General features: G+C 38.3%; 1 protein-coding gene across 5 annotated transcripts in view; it reads right to left on the bottom strand.

Moving 5' to 3' along the window:
* The window catches only part of LOC140348776 (prickle-like protein 1), a 72,053-nt gene that overhangs the window by 14,283 nt on the left and 44,161 nt on the right, over positions 1-13,609 (bottom strand). The window contains exon 1 of one of the 5 annotated variants that reach the window (XM_072434858.1): positions 10,680-10,853. The exons of 1 other annotated variant lie outside the window; for it this stretch is intronic. The gene's annotated coding sequence lies outside the window, so the exon portion shown is untranslated. Of the gene's footprint in view, positions 1-1,509; positions 1,687-8,009; positions 8,145-10,679; positions 10,854-13,609 lie in introns of those variants that run through there. 3 more of the 5 variants (XM_072434860.1, XM_072434861.1, XM_072434863.1) reach the window with 3 other exon arrangements.

The raw sequence follows: 13,609 nt of genomic DNA, 5'->3' as shown, positions 1-13,609 counted from the left end.
AAGTCATATCTGTTTTATATGAGAATATATGACATAATGTGAAACCAACAGAAACTAAAGTGCAAAAATATTAAACAAATTAAGGTTAAATTAAATGTTTGTTTTATTCCCCCCCCAACATTTCATGCGATTCCAAAGTGTACAAAAGTTTAGGGTGTTGTTTTTCTTAAAACAACTTTACACAAGTAGAGGCAAAAAAAAACTACAAAAAAGTATATTTTATTCAGGCGGTTTCTCAGGTAAATATAAATGGCTCCCCAGCTCTGCCCAAGGGACAGTTAGTCAAGTCTTTTATTTTCCTGAAATGTTGTAAACCAAGTTCCCAAAAGGGCAAAAGGAAGGTCAGTCTCTAACTTAATGTTGATGACCATTGTTCTGGACAGCACCCATTGGTCTGCGGCCGCCTTATAAAACATAGGCATTCTCCAGGTTTTTAAATGACTTGCCAACGGGTATTAGCACGACACAGGCCCAACAAAAGCCTCAGTTATAAAGGCCAATAAAACTCTATCACTCTACTGTAACAACAATCCCTTTTACGCCTTGAAAGAGGGGGGAAAGGTCAACTGGTGGGGCAGGCAGTGCAGTGATATTGACTTAGTGAGATTGGCGCTGACAAACCCAGGTCAGACTACGTGCTTGTTAGGCCCGTAACCCCTGCGTAACCCCATTTTACTGTTCGCCCCGACACGTTATAGGCAGCTGAAGGCGACGCCAGCTTTACTCAATTATAGAACTTCACCGCACATTAAACAACTACATTTACTACAACTATTACATGCATCTACCGCCAATATTAGATGTTAATAACTCAAACATCCATAGTTATGTTATACTTGTCATGCCAAAGCTGGATAGATGATTTCAAGATGACAACAGAAAGATGTCAGAAAGAGTATCTGATGTAAAACCAATGGCGTTTCCCAATTTCAAATGTATTGAGTTACAGTTTTATTTAGTTTTAAAGTATTAAAAATATTACTGAAACATTTCCTATTAGGCAATAGAACAAACCAAGTCTCACTTAATTATGTACTAAGCATTTTTGCATTATTGTTGGTCAGGTTAGTATTTAGGTTAGAAAAAGTGTATAAAAATGTACAACTTTTAATTAATCTATATAATTAACTTTTATTATTATATGAAATGTAACCAGATTGTCTTCCAAGAAATAATGTCTGGATTTTAATGATGTTATTTTAATTAACACAAAACCCCTACAAAATGTATGTTATGTAACGTATACTTTATACTTAAACATTTACAGAATGAATGAATGTGTTATCACTTCTCAAGGTCATGATTTTGGCCTTGGGTTAATAGCTGGGGATATTGTCTAACTCCTTGATGACAAAAGAGGACCTCATTTTAGAGAAAAAACCAATGGCTGCCTCTGTGACGTTTCTCTTGTCACCTGTCTACATCGCCCACTGCCATGTTGTTGTCCATCTACCTTTTGAAACCAGCAGACGTCGCACCATATTTTACCTTCACTTGACACTCTCTCACCTAGTTGTTAAGGCTGGAGCTCATTTGGGACAATAGTGAGTGCAGCGACAGGGCTACTAGGGCAGTTGAGGGCAGGAAGCCCCTTTATTTGTGGACACTATAACTCAACAAAAGCCTGTGTCTGTCTGCACCCAGAGGTGATCAGCATGAATGGGACACTTCTATAGTACACACTTGCACTTACAATAGGTTTGCACCGAGTAAATCTTGTTCAGTGTGCTCTCCCTGGATAAACAAAAACGTCAAATTTACAGTCATGTGTAAAAGTTGTAAGCAGGTTTGAACATGGCATATCATAAAAGCTTTGCTACAAGATCAAAATGAAAAAAGAAAATCATCTATTGTGGAATTTAATTTATGTCGTATAGAGTTATATTTGCTCTGGGACTAAATGGACTTAATTGAAAGAAGCAAATGCAAATTTTAGCTTTTAACCATATTATAATTGTTCCTCCTTGTCATTAAACCACTTGAAGTTGAGTGATTCATGTATATTTGAGGAATCTTCATTGTTCTGTCAGTCCAGGTCTTTGCCTTGACTGTTTCACTGCATAGAATTAAACATGTCTTGTTTTTAATTCCTCTAAAAAACCTTTGAAAAACATTAATTCTTAACAGGTTATCAGAGATCTGCTACATGCAACTGATGTCACCAAACTAATGTTTTAAGGCCAATCTCACCAATTCTGAAAAAGATTTTTCGTAATTCCTAGTTTGTGGCCCTGTGAGACATGGCTAAAGCTCGAGTAAAGAAGAAACAACTTCTGGTTTATCATCAGCTTTTTATGCATTTATTTAACTTCTCTGTGCCTCTACGACACATTTTCACACCTCTTTATAAAATGCATTGGGTTTGGATATTTATAGATATATAATATTTTAGGACTTGACAAAGTGAGTGCCGTGCGTCGATAAACAGGAAACACCTGATGCTAACGCGTGCTAGCTTTATTTTGCTAAGTCTGTCGGCTCTACAAATAAAGCAAGTCTGAGTTTGAGAAATGAATGAATTTTTTACTTATATTTCTTATATCTGCTTTTTGCACTTGAGTCTGTGTTCTCCCTCCAATCATCTCGCTCTAAATTGTTCCAGGAGCTAAAAACGAGCCTGCAGACTCCGGGAGCTACAGGAGCTACCGTGGTTCCACTCACGGCCCCCTCCAGACCCCTTAAACTTTCCAGACCACCCCAATCCGCCCTAAAGTGAGCCATATCTAAATTTGACTAAAGTTACATAGTGCACCTTTAAGCATTTTTACCCTTTTATTAAATATCTCCCAATACTGTATATGTATTTAACATCCCACTGATACTGTGTACTTGTACTTTCCTGTTTTCCTACATAATTAAAGTGAACAACTGTCAAGTGAACAAAACTCGCTGTGTTCAGAATTGTCACTTCGCATAAGTTCTCGTGACCTCAAACTTTAAAACACACAACTCTTAAACACATGTAGACACTTTCCCTCCATCTCCTTCAAGTCCAGATTTTTCAAATGCAGAGACACTATTTCCGGAGTGTTTCCCTGCTCCGAGCGAGTGCGACGCATGAATGAGGCCGCCTTAACGAAACGCAGTAAAAGACCGCCTTAAGAATGTGTGCGGAGATGGCATTGGTTAAATACAGCAGAGAATTTGTACACATGGAAGCGTTTTCTCCTGCTTCAAAAGAAAACAATGATATTCTGAAACAGTTAAGAGCTGCACAGTCAGGATCCCACTAATGACTCACATTCCTGCACCGTTACAGTCTAATTAAACCCACGCTGCACTGATGCGGGAGAGCGGCCATATACCTCTTCACTGTTCAACTTAATAGGACACAATTGAAGTCATTAAGCGGGCAGTAAAAAGCAGAAAAGGCCTTGTCCATGTAGTTGTGATGAGGCTGTGGATGACCCCTTCACCTCCTCATGTGATTCACACTCAAATGTACACGAGCCGTCATGAGACTTTTACCAGTCAAAACATGTCTAACCTCACAGCTTTGTCTCCAGAATAAAGACTTGTTTCAAAGTTCATCCCTCACACACTACAGGTTTTACCATAAAGGCAGCAATATTCATTCCAAATGAGACAAGACAATATATATTTTGCTATTTTTACTGAAAAATAATCCCAATTTGTAAATAATCTCTCAATTTGTCTTTTAGTTTGAGATGGTTAAATAAAAATCAATACATTTAAAAATCCATGCCACATTATGAATTGTTTGATTAGTCAACATATCAAAAAATAATCACTGACTTGTCAATAGGGATGTTACAATAAATTACTGTCACTATTATTGTGACCAAGTCTATGAAACTGAACATTATGTTTTAGTTCTTATGATTATATTGTGAACTGATCACAGTAGCGACTACCATAATCACTAATTGCAGCCCTAGAAGGTTTTATATCGAAGAATTTGTTTTAGCGCATATTTTCATAAATTATTTCATCAAATAAATATAAGAAAATATTCATGAGAGTTTAGGCATGGGTTTGTTACATAATGTGCACTTTAAAGGGAACAACGAACTTCTCGAATCCAATTCTAAATGGATTTATACCAAAGGAAAGTCATAATAATTCATGTTAATCCAAAACTCAATTGTAATCCAAAACTCAAATTTGAGCCATTAAAATGAATTTTAGATAGAAAATCCTACTTTTACTTAAGTTCAGATCAGTCTAACCAGAGTGAATGTACTACAAATGACTGCTATTACTTCTACTACTGACTATTCATATTGAGGTAACATTCAGCTAATACTACTACTTACAATATGTAAGTAGTAGTATTAGCTGAATGTTACCTCAATATGAATAGTCAGTAGTAGAAGTAATAGCAGTCATTTGTAGTACATTCACTCTGGTTCAGGCCTCAGATGTAATAAGTGGAATATTGCCAGCCAGACAGAGTTATATTTGGAGCAGCCTAAACTGAGGTCACTAACTGGAATATTTTCAGCCTGGTTCTGTTGCTGGGGCTTCACTAACATGTGACAGAAAGATAACACCCGGCTATTAGACTGTTTACACATATATCAACACAACTAACTGACAGATATGTTACTGCAGTGGCCTTTTCTTGTTCTACGTACAAAGGGACATTGAGTTTGATTTGATTTCAGTGGATAAAGAAAACGGCTAAATATCAAATGTAATTAGAGGTGGATAATAATCAAAATCATAATATTGTTATTTTGAAGATAGGCAATCATTTTACTGTTGAGTATATCATTTATAGTAAACAATGCAACAAGAAGGGTATAATGTGATATTTTTGCACTTTTGTGGGTAATTTTACAGACATTTCACGTTTGATAAATAAACCTCCACTAATACGTTAAAGACATGGATTCTTGGATTGACATAATGTTGTCTGAATATCGTTATCGGGATCCTATTTTATATAGATTGATCATTGAATTGTGATAATTCTAACTAATGAAATGAAAAGTACATGTTTTAAACCTAATTTCAGAGTGTAAATAAAGTCTGGGAATAAATCATGATTTATTGCCTCATATTTATCAATCTCGCTTATCAATTTAATTAGATTTTTCAATCGTAGTAATATCATATTGAAAAATGACTTTTCAATAACAACCAAAACAATAAAATGAACTTTGCTCCATCCCTTAATAAGACTGAAGTAGAAATGACTGAATCTGGATCATGATTCAATTTGAACTGCACATCCTACTATAAACGTACCACTTTAAAAATACTACAGTAAAGTAACACTTCAAAACCGGATCATAGCCTTGAGTGGACTATACTTTATTCACTACTTCACCTTCACACGAGCGGCTGCAGTCACACGAGCGGCTGCAGTCGGAGAGTCGGTGAGCTGATGTGGTGTTTTCTTACCCCGCCCAGCCCTGAATCAGCGATAACTGTGTATTGAGCAGCAAACAGCATTTTGCACTTTGAATTGGCCTCTCACCAGGAGCCGCCAAACGTCAGGCTTTTGTGGCAAGAAAAACTCTCTCTGTGTTCGCTCAGAGTCGGGTCGTGAGGGCTCAAATATCTACGGCTTCATTCACTTTGTCACTGCTGAGCCAGGTGTTGGGCCGTGCTGTTATTCCACACATACCTCACTGTCTTAGCTCATGTAATTGTCTCCCTCAGATTGTGTGTGATTCATAGGAAACGTGTCTTAGTAATATGCGGGATTCGAAACAAAGAAAAGCATTGTTCTAAACTCTGTAGAGCGTTGTATGAAGAACAGCCCATGTTTCTGTTCAATATGATGTGTCCTTACGGTGGTGCAACAGCTTCTTCTGGTGTTGCGCAAACACATTCTCGTGTTTACTTTATTTAGAGTACATTTTATTCACATTTTCGCTCTTCCATGACACATTTCTTAGTTAGAACTGATGTGGAAATGGGCTATTCCTACTTAAAAGCTTGTATAATCCTAATTTAGACCTGGAATAGTCCTGATATAGACCCAATTTAGAGCCTGTGGTACTCGGAAAGCCAAATATATTCTTTGGTGGTACTTGCCTGGTGTAAAAGGTTTTATAACTACCTCTGCAGGCAATGACAAACAAACAAACAAACAAACATTAAATTACATGCTGACAGTTACAAACGCGATACAATACAATCCCAAATCAAGAAAATTATATATACTGTATACGATTATATGTGTGTGTGGGGGGAGAGAGAGAAATGTATAGGTTTCAGCTTTTTGTTGTTGGTGACATTTTAAGGACTTTTCACAATAATATGCTTTATTTCTAAATGGTTTACAACAGGAAAAAATGCATTCAAATCACAACATTAGCAATGGCGACGGTCCTGATTTTTATTCACGCGTAGGCTTATTGAATGAATTTAAAGTGTCTCGTGTTACGGTCAATCCTCATCCTCGGCCACTTCTGCAAACTTCCTTTCCCCCAAGAAAAATAACAAACTAATTCATCATTTCCACACTGACATGGACCCTATAACTGGACAGAATATTCTTCCCCGCACTAATCTTATAACACGATAAAACAACTCTACGTGCCGACCGACCAATCCAGATGTCTGATTCAACAAAGCCATGTCCAAACCCTACAGTGACCTCATCCACAGCATCTCCACCTCACAGTGTCAACAGCAGAACAAGAGCACAGGAAGGAGCTTGTGAGTTTTGCATACTTCCAGCCGGGGCCCCGGAAAGCTCCGAGCCAATCCCCTGTTGTGAAGTGGGGACATTTGGAAGGACTATTTCTGAGTAAAATGTTTTCTTTCGCAAGCAGTTCTGTGATGATATGATGAATAGAGCCAGAGACAGAGAAGATACAGCTGTCAGAGCCAAAATGGACAAATGTTTTAGAGATGCGTCTTTACTACATCTGGAACAGTCTTTCTGAAGATAAGGCAATGTTCAAATCTGGACTAAAACAGTTCTGTTTAGACGTGCATATGACTGAAAGGATATTCTATGTAAATGTTTTGTCTGTCTGATTGCATTGACTCAAAGTAATCAGTACTCAAGTATTAGTTTCTTAAAGTAGTACTTTTTACTTATACTTGAGTATCGGTAATATTATTATTTTTATATTTTGGCTACTCCTGAGCATTATATATCTATTAAAAGTCATATAATTTGCTTTTTGGTAAGAGATATCATTCTTACTGCAGTATTTCTTTATTTATGTTGCGCTGTAACACTGAAAGGTTTTAGAAAATTGTGTTCTTGCAGTTTTTCTAACAATTATTGGGATTTGATACGCAATGTATGTATTGTTTGCAGAGGACAAAACAATAATGAATTTACTAACTGATCATTCAAATTGATTAGGGAAGTAGAGATAAATTATTAAACATGTTATCATTGATTAGGCTTGAGATTATAGAGATAAATCAGAAGGTTAATCAATAACAAAATATATAAATGGGTAGTTAAAAACTGACAATAATAACTGTGACAATCATAGGCAGCAATAATGAATCATTTCAGTTCAATCTAAACTCTAAAAAAGTCAAATTACATTTAATCTTGCTGTTTATGTGATGATGGCATTATTTTTTTCATTCAGAAGGTTTAATTTCATAAAGCTGGGCTAGAAAGAAAGCACATTAAGACTTTCACTGATCTTTGGTCATGGTGTTAATAATAATCGTAAATAATCGTCACGTTTCTTCTAACACAAACATCCGATACGCCTCAGATTGATCAGATCATTCGTGATTAACCTTGCAGCCCTAAACTCGTGACATCTTTGCCCTCCTTATCTGAAACAGCCGCTATAAAAAGCTGTGGTGATCTGTGTAGTTTACAGTTTGCAGTCAGCAGCATCGTGTCTGTACAGGGCACCGATAATGAAACATGTGTGCCAAGCCTGTCTTTCATCATCATGGTGGTCTGAGGGCTTCTCCCACAATTATACAGTGCGGTTGAGGCATGGAGCTGCAGCAGTCTGCGAGCCAAACCCATGTCTTCCTCCCTACAACTCCATCCTGTAACTCCTAATAAACAGCGCTGTGCCTGGAAGCGCTAAATCACTAACTACCTCTAATCACTTTACATTAATGTTTAGCATGTGGATCCAAAGTGTGCTGCTGCTGCTGCTGCTGCTGCTGAGGGCGAGGCCCGTTCAGGCAGCTCGCATCCAGGACAAGGTGGGCAAGAATATCATTCAAGATCTATAAATAAGAAGTTCATGTCCCCACAAAAGTACTGAAAAAGATTGTAAATGATTCCAAAACTAGTATTGAAACTAGACACTTATTTGAACAAAGTATCGATGCAAAAACTAAAATGTCATCTTTACTGAACAGTTTTAGAACGATCTTGAACTTTATTAGAACTAGTAAAAGAGAAAGTATAAGAAGAGTAGTATAAAAGAAGTAGTATTATTTTGTGTTGCCTATTGTGGTATCAAACTTGAGTATCAAGCCTATTCCTTAGTATTGAAATGAAAAATTACACCAACAAAACAACAGTAAGAAAAACAATAAAACTTAGACAAAATGTGAAATTCCTAAACATTAAAGGCCTGTGCATTAAGTAAATAATTCTGTATGTTACGTAAGTATAAGTGTTGTCAAAAGGATCGAAAGTTAGGTTGAGTGGTTAAGATGGCAGCACATGTCAGGCTCCACATCACATGTAGTCGGTGTTGTGAGTTCAAATCCCGACTCCTGACAATTTACTGCATGTCCTCCCTTCTCTCATCCCCATTTCACGCTCACCTGTCCTGTCCAATAAAGCCTATGGGCCAAAAATCTTAAAAAATAAATTACAAATCCCAATTGACATTTTCTATACAGTTTTAGCTTTATCAGATCTAGAAGAGGAATACATGGTAACATAAAGAAATAACTATTATTTTGTGTTGAAAATGACAATCTACAGTCTAAAAAGGTGCATTTTTACTATCATTTTGGTATGGAAATTGCTATAGAGTATCAAGCCTGTTCCTTACTATCAAAACAGAGTAATAAGTAGTAAGTATTTATTTAAGAAATTCAAATATAACTCATTACTACCCGCTTCTTCTGCCCTCATGCTTATTCCACTGTAAAACCACGGAGTAACACTGGCCTAAATCTGACCATGCAGGCCGCTGTCCACTGTGCCAAGCCCAGAGACCACAGAAAGCGGACCACCAGCGCTTCAACAAGCCACACTTCATCCAGCGGCCTCCAGCCAGCCCCCTGCCAGCCCCCTGCCAGCCTCCTGCCGGCCTCCTGCCAGCCTCCCACAAACAGTTTGTAGCTGGCCCGAGCTCTCTGCTGTGAGTCTGTGGCAAAGCGGCCCTGTGCCACTCCTCATCCTCATTCTGAGCCACTAAAGAAGAGTGTTGGGTTCACACGCTACATACAAGGCTCTGTGCGTATTTTACTTTAACTTTTAAATCAAGATAGAAGCCATGCACGGCAATATTTGAAAAGGGACAACACCACAAGATGAACAGAAAGACTCTTTGAAACTTTGAGCAGAAAACGATGCTTCTCATTGCGGCCACTGGAGGGCGTCATTCCATTGGCAATGCACTTTTAGGTCATTTGTGGTTTCACTGTTCCTGTTGACAGAAACTTCTCCATACTTCTCCAGCAAGTACTACTGTCTAAGCCATGTGCATTAACAATTCTTAAATCACGTTAAATCTTCTTATTAAATTCATGTGAGAACGCATCTACTGCTGAGCCAAGTGTGTCCCATAATACATCCATGGTGTGTCCCCTTTGCGCACAGGACTTTCAGAGCTCTTTCAAAATATTATGATAGATGGCTTTGGTTTAACATCACAGTATGTGCTCCCCAGTGTCATACAGGTTTAGCCCTTTAAATCACAGCTGAGAATGGAAATGTTTGAGACGCGAGGGTGTGTCATTGTGCAGTAAAGGGAAACACTTTATGGCATGTTTAGCTTCTGTGAGGTCCACAAGGAGAGATGGATTCACTCAGGCTGCTTTTAAACTCTATAGGCTGCACAGGTCACCCCAGCCTGCATATGTGGCTGATGAAGGAGAGGAAAGTATCATTTGTGCATCGGTTTGGGCAGACAGTCAAAAAAGAAAAAGGAAAAAGATGAAAAAACAACTAATAACTTTGTTTGCATACATTGTGCAGTATGGCGCGTGGTCGTGGTGCATGAGCGGGCACATTCCTCCTCACTCAACAGCATTCTTGACAGCTATAGACCCACTGCGAAAGACGAACAGCGGTCACGGAGCGCAGACCAGTTGTCACCAAAGTGACAGGCGACAGCTGAGTCCATACATCTGGAGGCTCCAGAGACTTGGCACACACACAAACAAACACACACATGCACACAAACACACACTGGCACATACTGGCACATACTGACACACACTGACACACACTGGCCGCCCTGATGGAGACGTTTCTGTGACTACGCACAGGGGGTTTATTTGGAGTGATGCGTAAAAGCGCAGAAAGCAACGGCAAAGTTAAAGGAATGCATAAACAATTGAACACAGAAAGAGTGTATGACCTCTATTAGTGAGTCTTTACTGCCTTTTGTTTGTTTTGCGTGGCGCTCTCCGTTGCATTTAGTGTTTGTTTGCGCTAAACGGCCAATTAAGGTTCACAAACTGCAGTTACTTGTTACATATCCAAACCCCCCACTCCTCTAAAAGCGCGATGAAGAGAGATGAAACTATTGTAACATATGAATCAAGCAACTCTTTCAAAAATGTACAAATGTACTGACCTTCAAAGTGTGTCTCCGTGGAGTGCGAAATATCCACAATCAATATTCCTGAAGTAGAAAAGATTCTCGCAGCGTTTCATTGGCAGAAGAGAAGTCCTAAGACTGCGCTTCTCAAGACGAAGAACTGAACCAAGAAGTGCTGAAGTGAAGCGACAAGCCCCAGAGAAGCCCAGGTAATGGATGTGAGAGTGAGAGAGCGCGTCTGCAGCCCACAACGCCCCGTGCGCTCTCCTGTTTGACGCACGCACTGAAATGACATTAGCGCCGCGTACTCTTCATTGGCTCGAGCCTGTGCCCCCCACCAGCGGGAGCCCGGGCCCCCCACCAGCGGGAGCCCGGGCCCCCCACCAGCGGGAGCCCGGGCCCCCCACCAGCGGGAGCCCGGGCCCAGGGGTCCAGGAGGAGACCTATCAGTACCGCATGAAGGGGTCCACACCTACTCCCCTAACGCACCAACTTAATTGGACCATAACCACTAAATTACAATGATAAAGAAATCCATTATGCCCTGGATTTTGGCTGAAGAACATCCAAACAAACAAACAAACAAACAAACAAACAAACAAACAAACAAACAGACACTTTAATGATTTTAAAGGGGACATATTAGGCATATATATGCAAAATCATCTTTAAAAAGCTTTTAACAGTGTTTTCTTGTCATTTTCCCACGTAAATTTGTATTTTGATTGATTCATGCATATTTGAGTAATCCTGTTTTGTCCTGCAATTAAGGCTGGAGTGCTCAGAAAAATGCTGTTTTCACTTACCAACTATCTCCACCCACATCCATGTACGTAATTGTGATTTTTTTTTTTTTTTTTTTTTAAATAAACCTGTGAGTGATATGTGTACAGTTCTAAAATGTCCCATAGACACAAAAAAAAAAAAAAAACATGTAAGTGACAATCTGCTGCTTGTTACTGTAAAATTTTACTATAAAAGGCAGGGCTTATCAGTTCTGCAGTTTTGAACAGGAAGTTAATGGACCTGTTTCTATTATAAAGCCTTTATTAGATCAAACAAAATGTCAAATTTTGATCTACTTATGTTATAGTTCAATATAAAGTGCTGGAAAAAAGAATATGTCTCCTTTAAAAATGCCTTAAATCAGTCAAAATGTAAAAACAGAGGCAAATACATTTTTAAAAATGTGTGACTTGCATCAAAAGTCTTGCACTGTGGATCATCTTATAATATAATTGTTATTTTATATTGAAAAACCATCTGATGAGCCTATTTGCTCCTTGTGTCCCTATAATGAGATGTTCAGCTTGCTTTATGGCGTTTCACCGGCCTCGTGTAACTCTACTCCTGTAACAATAAAAGGTACGTCTCATTTTGAAAGGCAGGCTGTCTTTCTGAGTTAGTCTTTCAGTGGTGATCAAAGATGTGGAGGGAACAGCCAACTCCCATAAACCAGTCCTCCACATTAGCTATAACGAAGATAAAACGAAACACTCCAGCTCACAATTGTGTGTTTTACATAATTACATTGCTCGGTGCTTAACATTACCCAGAGCAACTTAATAATAACTTCCAGGTCTTTTGAAAAGTGTTTTGACCTGCTGCGACCCAGACGACTCCGCAGCGTAACATCAGACTGACAGAGCAGCCCTAAACAGCTCAATTAAACCCAGAACATTGGCTGAATCTGAACCGGGATCTTCAGTCAACTTTGAACATTAATTTAAGAAACTAGGGAATGAAAACACAGATATACTGATGAAATTGACTTAATGACATTTATGTAAGCACAGCATTGGTTTAAATCCATGACTGTGTGAATGTGTCTTATGAAACCCTAATGTTGTTTATGTAGAAAGGAACGGCAAATTAATTCAGGCATTATCAATGTTTTCCATTGCATTTTCAAAAACCTGTCAAATATAAAAATGGGGGAAACATGGATTTCACAAAATGTCACAATGTGTAAGAGTCGTACTTACTATTAACTACATCTGCCTGGTCTATAGAGGTGGGAAATATATAGCATATTTAGAGATATGCTATGATTTTCTTGTATAATATATCTCAAAGTCTACCTTTTACAAGTTGTTTTGTTGATTGTCTGATCATTTCCATGTACCATTCATTGTCACATGTTCCAATGCATCTTTGTGTCAGGCAGTACTTTTTTGTTTCTTTTTATTGTACAGCATTCTGGAGCCGGTTAACCTCTGGCCAAAAGTGACCGGTCGGACCTGAATGGACAATCCTTACTCAATAATGGCTTATCTATTGTCTTCATATCTCAGTCTTATCTGATAGATATTTATGGCCATGCTGTTAAGATAGAATAAAACAAAGTGACATCTTTTGAACAGCTTTTGGACCATAAAGATTCTTAACATACTTTCTACATTAAGAAAAGTGATGGGCAGATTGACACCAAAATACTAAAAATTGTTTTTGTGCATTGTTTAGATTTCAGTTTATCTGTACATATCTATTTTGTAGAACAGATCAAGCAGGGGTGGAGCGAAAATAATATATATATCCTCCATTCGCTAAGATATCGTTTTTTATAGTTTCAATGGATTTAATACCAAACTTGTCGGTATTGAATCAATATTGTGAAACTTGGTCTAGTTTTACTTAACAAAAATCTCTGGTCTTGCCCCTCACTAATTAAAACGTGATGGGATTGTTGCCTGTTAGTGTTTTTGTGGACATTATAGAGATAATCTAATCTAACTTGTTACTAAAAGATATACTGCAGTCATTATGTTTCTCTTCCCTTTGAATCCATCTTTCCTGTGAGTGAAGTAATTGTCCTTGAATACTTTCAGAGTGAAGTCACTGACTTTATTTATTCATTTATTTCCAGAAAAGTAATTTATTTGCCAGAGATCTCATTTAGAACTGTGGCTGCAGCTGTTGCCAGGTTTGGTAAAGGGATTGGCTGCTCCGCTCACTCCTAATGAAGT

Source organism: Eucyclogobius newberryi, unplaced genomic scaffold (genome assembly GCF_026437365.1).
Source record: "Eucyclogobius newberryi isolate DKJ021-1_F unplaced genomic scaffold, fEucNew1.0.hap1 SCAF_7, whole genome shotgun sequence".
Lineage (NCBI taxonomy): Eukaryota > Metazoa > Chordata > Actinopteri > Gobiiformes > Gobiidae > Eucyclogobius > Eucyclogobius newberryi.
This window is presented reverse-complemented; position numbering and strand designations above follow the sequence as displayed.